Here is a 13,258-nt window from a genome sequence, read left to right as displayed (position 1 = left end):
CCCCTGAGGACCGGCTGCAAGGGCAGGGGGCGGCAGCAGCAGCAATCAATCAATCAATCAACCAATCAATCATATTGATTCCCCGGGGAGCCCGTCGTTGGGGAGGGACCGTCTCCACCTGCTGCCGAATTGGACTTTCCGAGCGCTTAGTGCAGTGCTCAGCACACGGTAAGCGGCTCAATGGAAAGAGCCCGGGCTTGGGAGTTGGAGGTCGTGGGTTCAAATCCTGGATCCGCCCATTAATAATAATAATAACAATAATGATGGTATTTGTTGAGCGCTTACTATGTGCAAAGCACTGGGGCTGCGGAGGCATGCTCCAAAGGCAGCGAAGGAGCCGGCCCGTACCCGTGGACCAGACCACAGACACAAATTCAAGCCCCCTGAGGACCGGCTGCAAGGGCGGGGGGCGGCAGCAGCAATCAATCAATCAATCAATCAATCGTATTGATTCTCCGGGGAGCCCGTCGTTGGGGAGGGACCGTCTCCACCTGCTGCCGAATTGTACTTTCCAAGCGCTTAGTCCAGTGCTCAGCACACGGTAAGCGGCTCGATGGAAAGAGCCCGGGCTTGGGAGTAGGAGGTCGTGGGTTCAAATCCCGCCTCCGCCAATTAATAGTAATAATAATGGTGATGGTATTTGTTAAGCGCTTACTATGCTTCTAGACTGTGAGCCCACTGTTGGGTAGGGACTGTCTCTATATGTTGCCGACTTGTACTTCCCAAGCGCTTAGTACAGTGCTCTGCACACAGTAAGCGCTCAATAAATACGACTGATTGATTGATTGTGCAAAGCACTGCGGCTGCGGAGGCGGGCCGGGCCCAGGAGCGCTGGGGAGGTTACAAGGTGATCAGGTTGCCCCACGGGGGGGCTCACGGTTTTAATCCCCATTTTCCAGATGAGTTAACTGAGGCCCAGAGAAGTTAAGTGACTTGCCCAAAGCCACACAGCTGACAGTTGGCAGAGCAGGGATTTGAACCCATGACCTCTGACTCCAAAGTCCGTGCTCATTCCACTGCGAGTCCCTTAGTAATATGGTAATAATGATGGTATTTGTTAAGCTCTTACTATGTGCAAAGCACTGCGGCCGCGGAGGCGGGCCGGGCCCGGGAGCACTGGGGAGGTTACAAGGTGATCAGGTTGCCCCACGGGGGGCTCACAGTTTTAATCCCCATTTTCCAGGTGAAGTAACTGAGGCCCAGAGCAGTTGTGACTTGCCCAAAGCCACACAGCTGACAGTTGGCAGAGCAGGGATTTGAACCCATGACCTCCTACTCCAAAGTCCATGCTCTTTCCACTGCGAGTCCCTTAATAATTTAATAATAATAATGGCATTTATTAAGCACTTACTATGTGCAAAGCACTGTTCTAAGCGCCGGGAAGGTTACAAGGTGATCAGGTAACAGGGACCAGGTGACGGTCCCTACCCAACAACGGGCTCACAGTCTAGAAGGGGGAGAAAGACAACAAAACAAAACATATTAACAAAATTAAATAAATAGAACAGTCAATGTGTACGAGTAAAATCAATAGAGTAATCAATCTGTACAAACATATATACGGGTGCTGTGGGGAGGGGAAGGTGGTAGGGCGGGGGAGATGTGGGGGGGAGAACTTGAGGTTGTACTTAATCAATCAATCATATTTATTGAGCGCTTACTGTGTGCAGAGCACTGTACTAAGCGCTTGGGAAGTACAAGTTGGCAACATATAAAGATGGTCCCTATCCAACAGTGGGTAAGTTCTCTGGGCCTCAGTGACCTCGTCTGGAAAATGGGGATCATCATCATCAATCGTATTTATTGAGCGCCTACTATGTGCAGAGCACTGTACTAAGCGCTTGGGAAGTACAAATTGACAACATATAGAGACAGTCCCTACCCAACAGTGGGCTCACAGTCTGAAAGGGGGAGACAGAGAACAAAACCAAGCATACAAACAAAATAAAATAAATAGAATAGATATGTACAAATAAAATAAATAAATAAGATGAAGACTGTGAACACCCCGTGGGACAACCCGATCACGTTGTATCCTCCCCAGCGCTTAGAACAGTGCTTTGCACATAGTCAGCCATCATTATTATTATTATTAAATATGATTGAATGAATGAATCGGGGGGTCGGGGGCCCGCTCCAAAACTTGTTGCCCCAAGCATCCCCCCAGTCCTTTCCCCGGGTGATGTCCCCTACCCGCTTTATTTCGGTGCCCACCCAACCCCGCCTTTAGCTGTCTGCCCACCAGGGAAGGCCTCGCCAGGACTATTTAAAACGACGCTGTCCCAGAAAAGCTTTTCATTTTCTCCGAGCTCCCGGCTTCTCATGCCAACAATAACTCGGACTGCTAACGCACTGTCAGAAAACCCCTTGCAGGGAGACTTTGTTTTCTTTTAGACTTTAGATAACACTAGGATCACTTTATTTGTAGCTAATCCCCCTTCTCTGTGATTTGGGGAGAGGAAGGGGGAGCGCTTCCGTGACCTCGTTCTGGACGTGGGCTTCCAACCCTGTGGGGAAATACTGAAATTTCCTCCAGCCTATTATTTCATCGACTTCTTTATCAATTTCTAATGTGCCTTAGGAAGTGCAGGGGGAAGCGCCTTGCGTGCCTTCCACGTGCTCCTGTCCGTGGCCAGACTTCACTGTTTCCCCTATTTTTCTTTCCTCATTTTTCAATCCAAATCCCAGTTTGGACAGTTCTTTTTATAATTGAGAGCCCCACCCAGGTTGCTCCCTCAAGAATCTGCGGCATCTGTCCTTGCAGCCTTGAGACAAGAACAGGAAAGAGAAAGAGATAGACTGTATCTCTCAACTTGAGAAACCAGGGGGGCCCCTGCCAGTCAGTTCAGTTTTGTATTAGAAAGAAAAATAATAATAATAATAATAATAACAATAATGGCATTTATCAAGCGCTTACTATGTGCAAAATGTCAGAGGGCCAAAGAGGTAGAGGCTCCCATTCAACAGGAGGGAAGGGAAGTGGCACGGGCTGGAGCTGCTCTGGGTTCTAATCCCAGCCCCGCCACTTGTCCGCTGTGTGACCTTGGACAAGTCACACCACTTCCCTGTGCCTCACTTACCTCATCTGTAAAGGGAGCTAAGACTGTGAAACCCACGTGGGACAGGGACTGTGTTCAACATGATTAGCTCGTACCTACCCTAGCACTTAGTACAATCCCCAGCACGTAGTAAGTGCATAACAAATATCCCCCCAAAAAAACAAAAACAAAAAAACCAGCTGTCTAGATGGAAGATCCCTGAGTAAAAAAGCACACACAACTCTCGGTACACGCACCAAAGCAATTTTCAGCCACGGCAGCCGGGGCTGTGTTTGGAATTCTCTCAGAGTTATTCAGTCTTTCTTATCATGGACCACTGGGTTGCTTTTCTTTTCATTTTAAGGGTCGCAAGCAAAGGCACAGCTTACTCTAGGGGAATGAACATTAGGCTGGAGAACTAAGTTCTAGTCCCAGCTTTACCAGAGGCTCCCTGCTAATATGGTTATGTTCTGGGCCCTGTTTCCAGTCTGTAAAATGGGGGGTAATGACACCTGTCAAATGCCACTTTACGAACCATGCACTCTGCTAAGCCTTTCTGTTCTGCAACATTTCCTGTCCCTCTGACACCTCCTCCCCCACTTCTCTTTCCTTGCATCTCTCCAGCCTCACCTTTTCCCTTCCTGTTATTTTCCTCCCGGCCTGCCCCCTTATTCCTCATAGCCTGTTCATCTGTTTATTTCCTGTGGTCCAGAGATCTTCCTTCTTTTCATTCTTCTTGTTTCCCCCTTTGTCATTTCCCATTTTATTTTTGTCTCTTTTCCTCTTACCTCCCTCCTGACCTATGCTTCATACTCCCAATTGCCCCATTTCTCAGCCTTTCCTTTCTTCTTTTTCTCTTATGTTCAGCTTCTATTTCATAAGCTTCCCGGCCCTCCCTCCACAGAGCCACCTTCCCTTTGAGCGGGGATACTGCTAGGGCCCCTCCGTCCTGGCTTCCCAGTGCTGTGAAGGAGCCCTGGGCCACTCCTTCCTCATCCACCTAACTGGACACCCCTCCCTATGTTGGGCAGCGAGCAGGGAAGGAACACCAGGTGCTCCGCCATGCTGGGAGTGTGAGGAAGGGCTCCTCTTAGGACTTGTGTCGCAAACTGAGCCTCCTGTCTGTGGCCAGACCTCTTGGGCAGGAGGTAGTCCACTCATGGATGCTCCAGCAAATACAGGCCCACCTGCTGGGCCCTCCCTGTGGGTGGACCAGGGAGATGAAATTGATGTTCTTGCCGCACTGGTCTGTGGCCTTTGGCAGTCATGACCCCCAATGAGTCTCCAGCTAGCCACTAGCTGGTCACCAGCCTGCTCTAGGGAACACTGTCCACTATCCCCTCCTCTTGGGTTGGCCAACTAAGGGTGAGATTGTGAGCCCCTTGCGGGCCAGGGACCACATCTAACTTCCACCCATCTATCCTTTCCCAGAGCTTATTATAGCGCGTGGAACACAGTTGGTGGTTAGCAGATGATTAATACTTAATAGGTACTCCTATTACTACTCCCAAGCACCATGAGTTCAGTTTTCTAGGGAAATGTCTTTGACCTGGTCTCCCTAAAGTGGAACCAAGACCATGAGCTGACTCCAAAAATCAGCACTTCTTCCCAGGTATTCCATGGGAAAAGCTGGGATTGGACTGGCAATGCCCTTCCAGAACAGAGCAGGGGCCAGTTGAAATTTTCCCCTTTACTTTTAACCTCCCCGAGGAACTTCTCCCTCATCAAATGTCAGGCACGGCCAGGATGCACAGGAACTGGCCCAGTGTTTCTGTATCTTGAGAGGGGAGGGAACCCAGCATTACTAAGGCTGCGGGCTTCTAGACTGTGAGCCCGTTGTTGGGTAGGGACCGTCTCTATATGTTGCCAACTTGTACTTCCCAAGTGCTGAGTACAGTGCTCTGCACACAGTAAGTGCTCAATAAATACGATTGAATGAATGAATGAATGCAGATACTGGCCTGAGGAAACAGGAAATTAGCCCCAAAGCAATGAAAAACGCTGATGAATTTCCACTTTTCTTGATCAAAGGATTCCTTCCTTCCTTTTCACCCTCCACTATATGGGAAGACGTTTTCCAGCTGGGGATACTTTAGCTAAGTGATATTAGTCCCCTGCATATCATTAAGCTTAGAGCATTTGTGCCCCACGCGCCACACAATAATTTGCACAAAATCATATTTTCTTCTTCCTAAAGGATCAGAGAAACATCTGGTCAGATTTCATCAGGGTAGCAGCTATATGTCTATTTTTACCCAGTGTAGCCCTATCTTTGTAGTTCTCAGCTGTTCCTCATTGCTCAGAACATTCCCCTTTTCAACCTTGTCTGTCCCCCATCAAGATAGTATCCTGCACTTTAGGATGGGTAAGCAGAAACACACTCTCTCTCTCTCTCTCTCTCTCTCTCCTGCTATCCCTCTTTCCCTCCCTCCTTCACTCTGAGCTCCCAGTTCTAGAACACTAGCTGAGTGGCTGCCATTCATTTCATCACCTTGGGAATGTCCACATCTTCCTGGGAGGAAGGGACAGGAGTTGGGGTGAGGCAGAAGCAAGTGGGGAGAGAACTGAAGCTGTGAGGCATTTGAGTCTGAAAACAGGAAAAGTAAAGAAGTTGATTTTTCCAACCTACCCAAAGCCAGGTAAGTTGAGAATCTCTGGCCTTGTGCATACCTATGTTGTGTATTTAATGCAAGAGGATCATAGGCACTAAAATGGGATTGACCTTGGTGACCAGTGAGCCCAATTAAGGTTTAATGGTGAGAAAATAGCAGAGCTGCTGTAGGGTTTAGCAAACCTTAGCTGCAGAGTCCTTGGAGGTGTTAAAGGGTATCCCTCCCCCAGCTGCACGGCAGTAGGGAAACAGGCCTTCACAATCAACTGGCAAGCAGCATGCTAAAGAAATCAAGGGGAAGAGGGGGCAGGGGGCTTGCATGGAGAGGTAGAGGAGAGAGAGATGCCATCTCATTCAGCACCCTTCAACTAAGCACATTGTTGTTGTGCTCAGAGGGGAGTGGAAGGGAAGGAATGGGGTCATTCATTCATTCATTCATTTAATCATATTTATTGAGTGCTTACTGTGTGCAGAGCACTGTACTAAGCGCTTGGGAAGTACAAGTCGGCAACATATAGAGACAGTCCCTACCCAACAACGGGCTCACAGTCTAGAAGGGGGAGACAGACAACAAAACAAAACAAGTAGACAGGTATCAAAATCGTCAGAACAAATAGAATTAAAGCTATGTGCACATCATTAACAAAATAAATAGAATAGTAAATATGTACAAGTAAAATAAATGGAGTAATAAATCTGTACAAACATATATACAGGTGCTGTGGAGAGGGGAAGGAGGTAGGGTGGGGGGGATGGGGAGGAGGAGAGGAAAAAGGGGGCTCAGTTTGGGAAGGCCTCCTGGAGCAGGTGAGCTCTCGGTAGGGCTTTGAAGGGAGGAAGAGAGCTAGCTTGGCAGATGTGCGGAGGGAGGGCATTCCAGGCCAGGGGGAGGACATGGGCCTGGGGTCGATGGCGGGACAGGTGAGAACGAGGCCCAGTGAGGAGGTTAGCGGCGGCAGAGGAGCGGAGGGTGCGGGCTGGGCTGGACAAGGAGAAAAGGGAGGTGAGGTAGGAGGAGGTGAGGTGATGGAGAGCCTTGAAGCTGAGAGTGAGGAGTTTTTGCTTGATTCATAGGTTTGACAGGCAGCCACTGGAGATTTGAGGAGCGGAGTGACATGTCCAGAGCGTTTCTGCACAAAGGTAATCCGGGCAGCAGAGTGAAGTATAGACTGAAGTGGGGAGATACAGGAGGATGGGAGATCAGAGAGGAGGCTGATGCAGTAATCCAGTCGGGACTATTCATCCTGTTCTTCTATAAAGCGTGCTCTTACTAAGCTTTTTGTACAGAAAGGTGGTAGAGTATTAGGAGACATACTTTTGACAATTTAAGTGTGTCTGGATCAGACGGGATTTTGGCGTCGGCAGAAACGATTGCGCTTGTACACATGATGTCAGTTTGTCAGGAATGTAGCCCCCATGATGGAGGAGACAAAAAATACAGTGAAACTGAAAAGGAAGGAGAAGAGTTGGGCCAATTAGTTGTTGTGGTATTAGATTTTTTTCCTTACCACTTGGCATAGTGGAAAGAGCGCCTGAGACCGATGACCTGGGTTCTAATCCTGGCTCTGCCACTTGCCTGCTGTGTGATCTTGGGCTGAGTCACTTAATTTTTGGGTGCCTCAGTTTTCTCATTTACAAAAAATAGAGATTAAATAGCTGTTCTCCCACCCGCTCAGACTGTGAGCCCCATGTGGGACAAGAACCGTGTCTGTTCTGCTTAAGATGGGTAAGGACGGTCTCTATATGTTGCCAATCTGTACTTCCCAAGTGCTTAGTACAGTGCTCTACACACAGTAAGGGCTCAATAAATACAATCAGGGCTGGGCCATAAGTGTTAAGCTAGCTAGGCTCGGCCCTGGAAAATAAGGTCCTCTCAAGCAAGCTTGAATTTCCAGCCAGCTCTCCCCGTGTCTAAAAAGAATAGGTCCTGGTGGTCCACTCATCTGAGACCCTGTACTGTTCGGGTCCAGAGTTCAAAGCCTCTCTCTTCAGCATAGAATTCATCCAGCTCTCAATGACCAGTGGTTTTAAGGAGTGGAAGTAGCATGGATAATTGAAATCCAGGATAATGCAAAAATGTCATTTTAGCCCATACTAGCATTCCCATATGCCCTACCCCACTAACTTGTACCAGAATTGCTTAAAAGGGAGCTGATGGGCTTGAGTTTCATTGATGGTATTTGTTAAGCGCTTACTAGTAAGCACTTACCTAAGTACTTACATAGTAAGCTCTTAACAAATACCACAATTATTTTTATTATTATAATTATGTGTCAAGCACCGGGGTAGATACAGTTAATCAGGTTGGACACAATCCCTGTTCTGCATGGGGCTCACAGTCTTAATCCCCACTTTAAAGACGAGGTAACAAAGGCACAAAGAAATGAAGTGATTTGCCCAAGGTCACACAGCAGACAAGTGATAGAGTCAGGATTAGAACCCCGTTCCTTCTGATTCCCGGGCCCATGCTCTATCCACTAGCTCCAGCTGCTTCCATGGCCTACTCAACCTCTAGCGAAGATGCTCTTAGGGAGGAGAGCTCATTGTGGGCAGGAAATGTGTCCGTCTATTGTTAGATTGTATTCTCCCAAGAGCTTAGTACAATACTCTGCATACATTAAGTGTTCAATGAACACAATTGACTGACTGAGAGAAACAGCCTGCAGATGGCCAGCAGAGAGAGGGAGAAGAGAGAGCCAGTCCTAGATGATCCGCACCAAATTCCCTAATAATTGTGAGTTGTCTGTACATACTTCCTGCTTCACTGAAGGGACTGGGAACTTTTACTACAGTTTAGTTTGGAGTTGGTCATGTTAGATATTGCTTAAATAGCTGTGTTTGGCTGCTGGTGCCAATTAACCAGGCATGTAAAGGAACTTCAGGAGTGCCCTGAAGACCATGATTAAAGGTTAAATCACATCTTCGGGTTTAGTCTTCTGTCATTTGTGCTCTCTCTCGCTCTCTCTCTCTCTTTCTCTCAGGTAGAAAACCTGAGTCACCGCTGTCCTTCCCTAACCAAAACAACTATAAAATATTCAGCCTCCAGGGATTAATATGACCATCTCCAAAACTCTTTAATAATCCAGGCAGTGAATCTGGTGCCTTCTGCAAAATGGGTCACTTTCAAGAGGCATTGGACAGGCCTTCTTCCCCCTGTGCTTCTCTCTTCCCACTCCCTCTGCTTTCCTCTTCTTTCTCATCACCTTCTGCATCTCTGTCAGCATCTATCTCTTTCTCTCTCTTTTCTTGGTGCCCAGAAGAAGCCAACTTTTTTCAATGCAGGAGCAAAGAGGGGCAGGGATTTTAGGGCTCGTAAGAACTGGGAAGGAACAGGGTTCAAAGTGCTTACTGGTCAGAAGGGCATTATTTAGCACCTTTTCAGTCCTGACTGGTCTCAGCTCTTGTCAGAGATGAACCTGGGCTGAACGGGTTTGCAATTGAGGCTCCAAAAGCTGCGAGGTTGATGGCCTCTGCAGAGTGAGCCCCTCTGAGGTGCCCCTGGATTTTGTTGGACTCTGATGCAGGAGGCTCCCATCGGGAATGTTGGGTGGGACTCAGTCTCGTCACGAAGAGGAGTTGTGTAAGCTCGCCCCTCTAGATTGTAAGCTTGTTATGGGCAGAGAATGTGACTGTTCATTGTTGTACTCTCCCAAGCACTTAGTATAGTGCTCTGCACACAGTAAGCACTAAATAAATATGAGTGACTGAATGAATGATTAGTGATGGTGAATTGCCAGAGCTCCTCACACTCTCTCATCCCTGCCAGATCTGGGCTTGCTGGGCATTGGGTGGTGCAACAAGCAGGTAGGGAGGCAGAGTGCCAAAATACAGTGATCGCTTTGCGATCAATAGCAACTCTTCTCATACCTCATGAAATTGTTTCAAAATGATGAAGACAACATTATTTCAGCAGGTTTAAAAGCAATGGGAGAGACGTTACTGCTGCACAAATTATACAAAGCATGGCAAATCATTTAAAAGCTTCCCAGAGTAAATTGTTTCAAATTCCACCACAACCTATGCAGAAGAGAAATTTCAAGGGAATGATGGTCTTTTCACTCTGTCCAGCCTGGAGTTCAGGTAGCTCTAGTTTTCACTCTGCCACAAGGGAGAGCCTTCTCCCCTGATCAAGAGTGCCCCAGAGGTATGATCTTGGGACCACCTTTTTCAGAGAAAAGCTAGTTTTTTGGTCATCATCCCCATGGATTATTTATTATTGTGATTACTGCTACTACTGCTAATAACACTGGTAATGATGATGATAATAATAATGATAGTGATGATAGTATTTTACATGCCGTGCCAAGCATTGTAGTAAGGACTGGGGTAGACGCAGGATAATCAGGTCAGAAACAGTCCTTGGTCCCACAAGGGTCTCACAGTCTAGTGGGAGGGAGAACACATATTTCGTCCCCATTTTTCAGATGAGATAACTGAGGTACAGAGAAGTTAAGTGACTTACCCAAGGTCACACAGCAAGTCATTTCACATCTCTTTGCCCCAGTTTCTGCAACTGTTAAGGTGCGGATTAAATATCTGTCCTCTTTCCTGCTTAAACTGGAAGTAGGCTGCCAATCCTAGAGAGAATTGGGTAGGGAAAAGTCTTGAACTGATAAAGCAAACAGATAGGGTGAACAGACTGCAAGGGAGTTGGTTGGGGGCATGGAGCCATGAAATTCCCTGGGAAGCTGCCCACATCATCTTCCAGCTTCCCCTCCAAGCTCTGGACCTGCTTAGCCTCCAAGAATAGAGGAGATCAGGCTCTCTCGGGCCAAGGAAGCTAATCTGGGACAAGGTAGAAGCTTTGCTTCTGCTTTAATGCACAAAGCCTTGTAAAGTAGACTGGGTGTCTTTATTTCAAAGTCACCTGGGGTATCTCAGGGTAGTGTGCCAGCACCCTGTTTCCTGACATCCAAAAATTCAGTGACATTTGAGATTCCAAGTAATGTCATTTTATTTTAATTTGTCTGTTTAAAGCAAACTGGAGATTAAGATAAACGTTTTATCTTCGTTTCGTTTGGTTTAAAATTACCCTCTCCTCCATTCTCTAGAACCCTGATGTCATAAGCACCTGATACTGAGAACAGGCTATTCTTGCTGCTTTCTGAACATCAATATTCAGTGTGGGCTGGAGATGTATTACAGAAGAACATGTTGTTTTCCTTTCCCTAGTGTAATCCACAGGGAGCCAGGCTTTCTTGGTTGAGAACTCACAGAACAACTTGATTTAAAGATGAAATTTCATTAGTGAAAATAGAGCTTGTCAAGATAAAGTGTTTGGTTTGGAATGGAGAGTCCTCTGAGACATCAGAAGACTGGGCAGAGTGAGACTGGTAAACAAGGAGCAGTCCGAAAGGGAACCGGGTTGGTCGAACGTGAAGAACCAGGCCACGGCTGAAAGGTAAACAGCTGGGCCACCCTAGATCTTCTGCAGACATCATTCTGCAGGCAAGGATTCATTCCTTCAGTCAGTACTATTTATTGGGCACCTCAGGTGGGCCAAGTAAAGTACTGAATGCATAGAAGAGTCTGCAGCTTTTGCCTGGATCTCCTTATCCCATATCAGCCACCTCATGAACTCAGACCCTTGAATTTGAACTCCAGAGCAGCGTGACTTGTCAAACCACACTGACCTAGGAGTCCAGGAGCCCGAGTTCTAATCCCTGCTCTGCCACTTGCCTGCCGGGTGACCTTGGACAAGCCACTTAACTTCTCTGTGTCTCAGTTTCCTCACCTGGAAAATGGGAATCGAGTACCTATTCTCCCTCCCCTTTAGATGATGACTACTATGTCACAGTCCCTGTGTGACCCCTGTGTGATTCCTACCCTTGTAGACTGTGAGCTCCTTATGGACAGGAAAAAAAAAATCTATCAACTCTGTGGTATTGTACTTTCCCAGTACAATGCTCTACATGTAGTCAGCATTCAATAAATATGATTGATTCATTGATTATGTGGGATGGAGTTGGTCCATTCTGCTTATATTCCATCTTCCCATCACTCAGTTCTTTTAATGTCTGTCTACCCCTCTAGATTGTAAGCTTCTTGAGGGCAGGAATCGTGTCCACCAACTGTATTATAAAAATACTCTAGCGGTATTTGTTAAGAGCTTACCATACACCAAGCTCTATACTAAGCAATGGGGTAGATCTAAGATAATTAGGTCCCAAAAGGGGTTCACAGCCCCTGTCCCACAACAGGCTCACCGTCTAAAGGGGAGGGAGAACAGGTATTGAATCCCCATTTTGCAGATGATAAAACTGAGGCACAGTTTAACCGAGGGTTAAAGAATTCCAGACCTCCCTCCTGATTGAACTAAGACACCTTGCTCTGGGCATGTCCCTCAAAGATGATATAATCAATATTGATACAATCAGTATCGTTCACAAATGAATACTGTGTCCATTATCACTGGTGTTTGTGAGTTCAACCTGAAGACTGTGCACAGAAGAGTGATCTCATCTGCTTCTTTACAGAATGGGTTTTGCAGAAAATCACTTATTGGATTTTTAACTCCCGGCTCCACTCACCCCATTAAGCACCTGGGAAGCCAGTTGTTGTCAGCCTTTCCCATCCTCCTGGATATTCCAAGTTTTCCTTTCGGAGTTAAGCTGGCAGTCGTGTGGCTAATGCCAAGGCAAAGGGAGAATGGGATCCACTTCTGAGCTCCCAGAGGGTGCAGAAGCAAAGGCTTATTCTTGTCAGCAGAGTCAGCAGGTGCAACAAAGTAAGAAGCTGCCGTTTTCTAGACATTTTCCTAACCATCCCTGCACATGAATTACAGTTTGAGACAGTGCTATGGAATAAAAGGTCCATAAGTCCCCTCTAGACTGTAAGGTCCTTGTGGCCAGGGACCATGGCTCCCAACTGTTATTTTGTACTCTTTCAAGCATTTAGTAAAGTGCTCTCCACACAGTAAGCGCTCAGTAAATACTACTGATTGATTGAGAAGTCAAGCTGAATTAGAAGAATACAGATGGCTTATGCAACTCCACCTCAATTAACTGGTCTCTGAACAAAGTGTAACTGAGCATACCTAATCTAGAAACAGCAAGGGCTGAGTGCAATTGAGCATTACTAATTTAGGATCAGCAGTGGCTGAGTTTTGATTCTGATGGGTCTGAGGCCCAGTCCCTTCATGGACTTGCAAGGTGAGAGAGAGAAATTTAGATTAACCTCCCTAGGCAGGACTCCATTTCTCCACCTCATTTTTTTCTTTTTATAGTGTTTGGTAAGCGCTTCCTATGTGTCAAGCACTGTTCTAAGCACTGGAGTAGATACAAGTTTATTAGGTTGCAAACAGGCCATGTCCCTTATGGGGCTCACAGTCTAAATTGGAGGGAGGAGGATTTAATCCTCATAGAAGAGGGAACTGAGGCCCAGAAAAGTTAAGTGATTTGCCCAAGGTCACACGGCATGCAATTGGCAGAGCTGGGATTAGATCTCAGATCGTTTGATTGCTGGGTCCATGCTCTTTCCACTAGGTCATGCTGCTTCTCTGCCTGAATGAAGTTCTTAAGAGTGTGGGCGAAGACTAAATTCAATGGCCACAAATTGTTGGCCTCGCTAGAAAATAAAATAGTGGGAGCCTATTCAAAATGGTTTCCTA

Source organism: Tachyglossus aculeatus, chromosome 16, assembly GCF_015852505.1.
Source record: "Tachyglossus aculeatus isolate mTacAcu1 chromosome 16, mTacAcu1.pri, whole genome shotgun sequence".
NCBI classification, from domain to species: Eukaryota; Metazoa; Chordata; class Mammalia; order Monotremata; family Tachyglossidae; genus Tachyglossus; species Tachyglossus aculeatus.
This window is presented reverse-complemented; position numbering follows the sequence as displayed.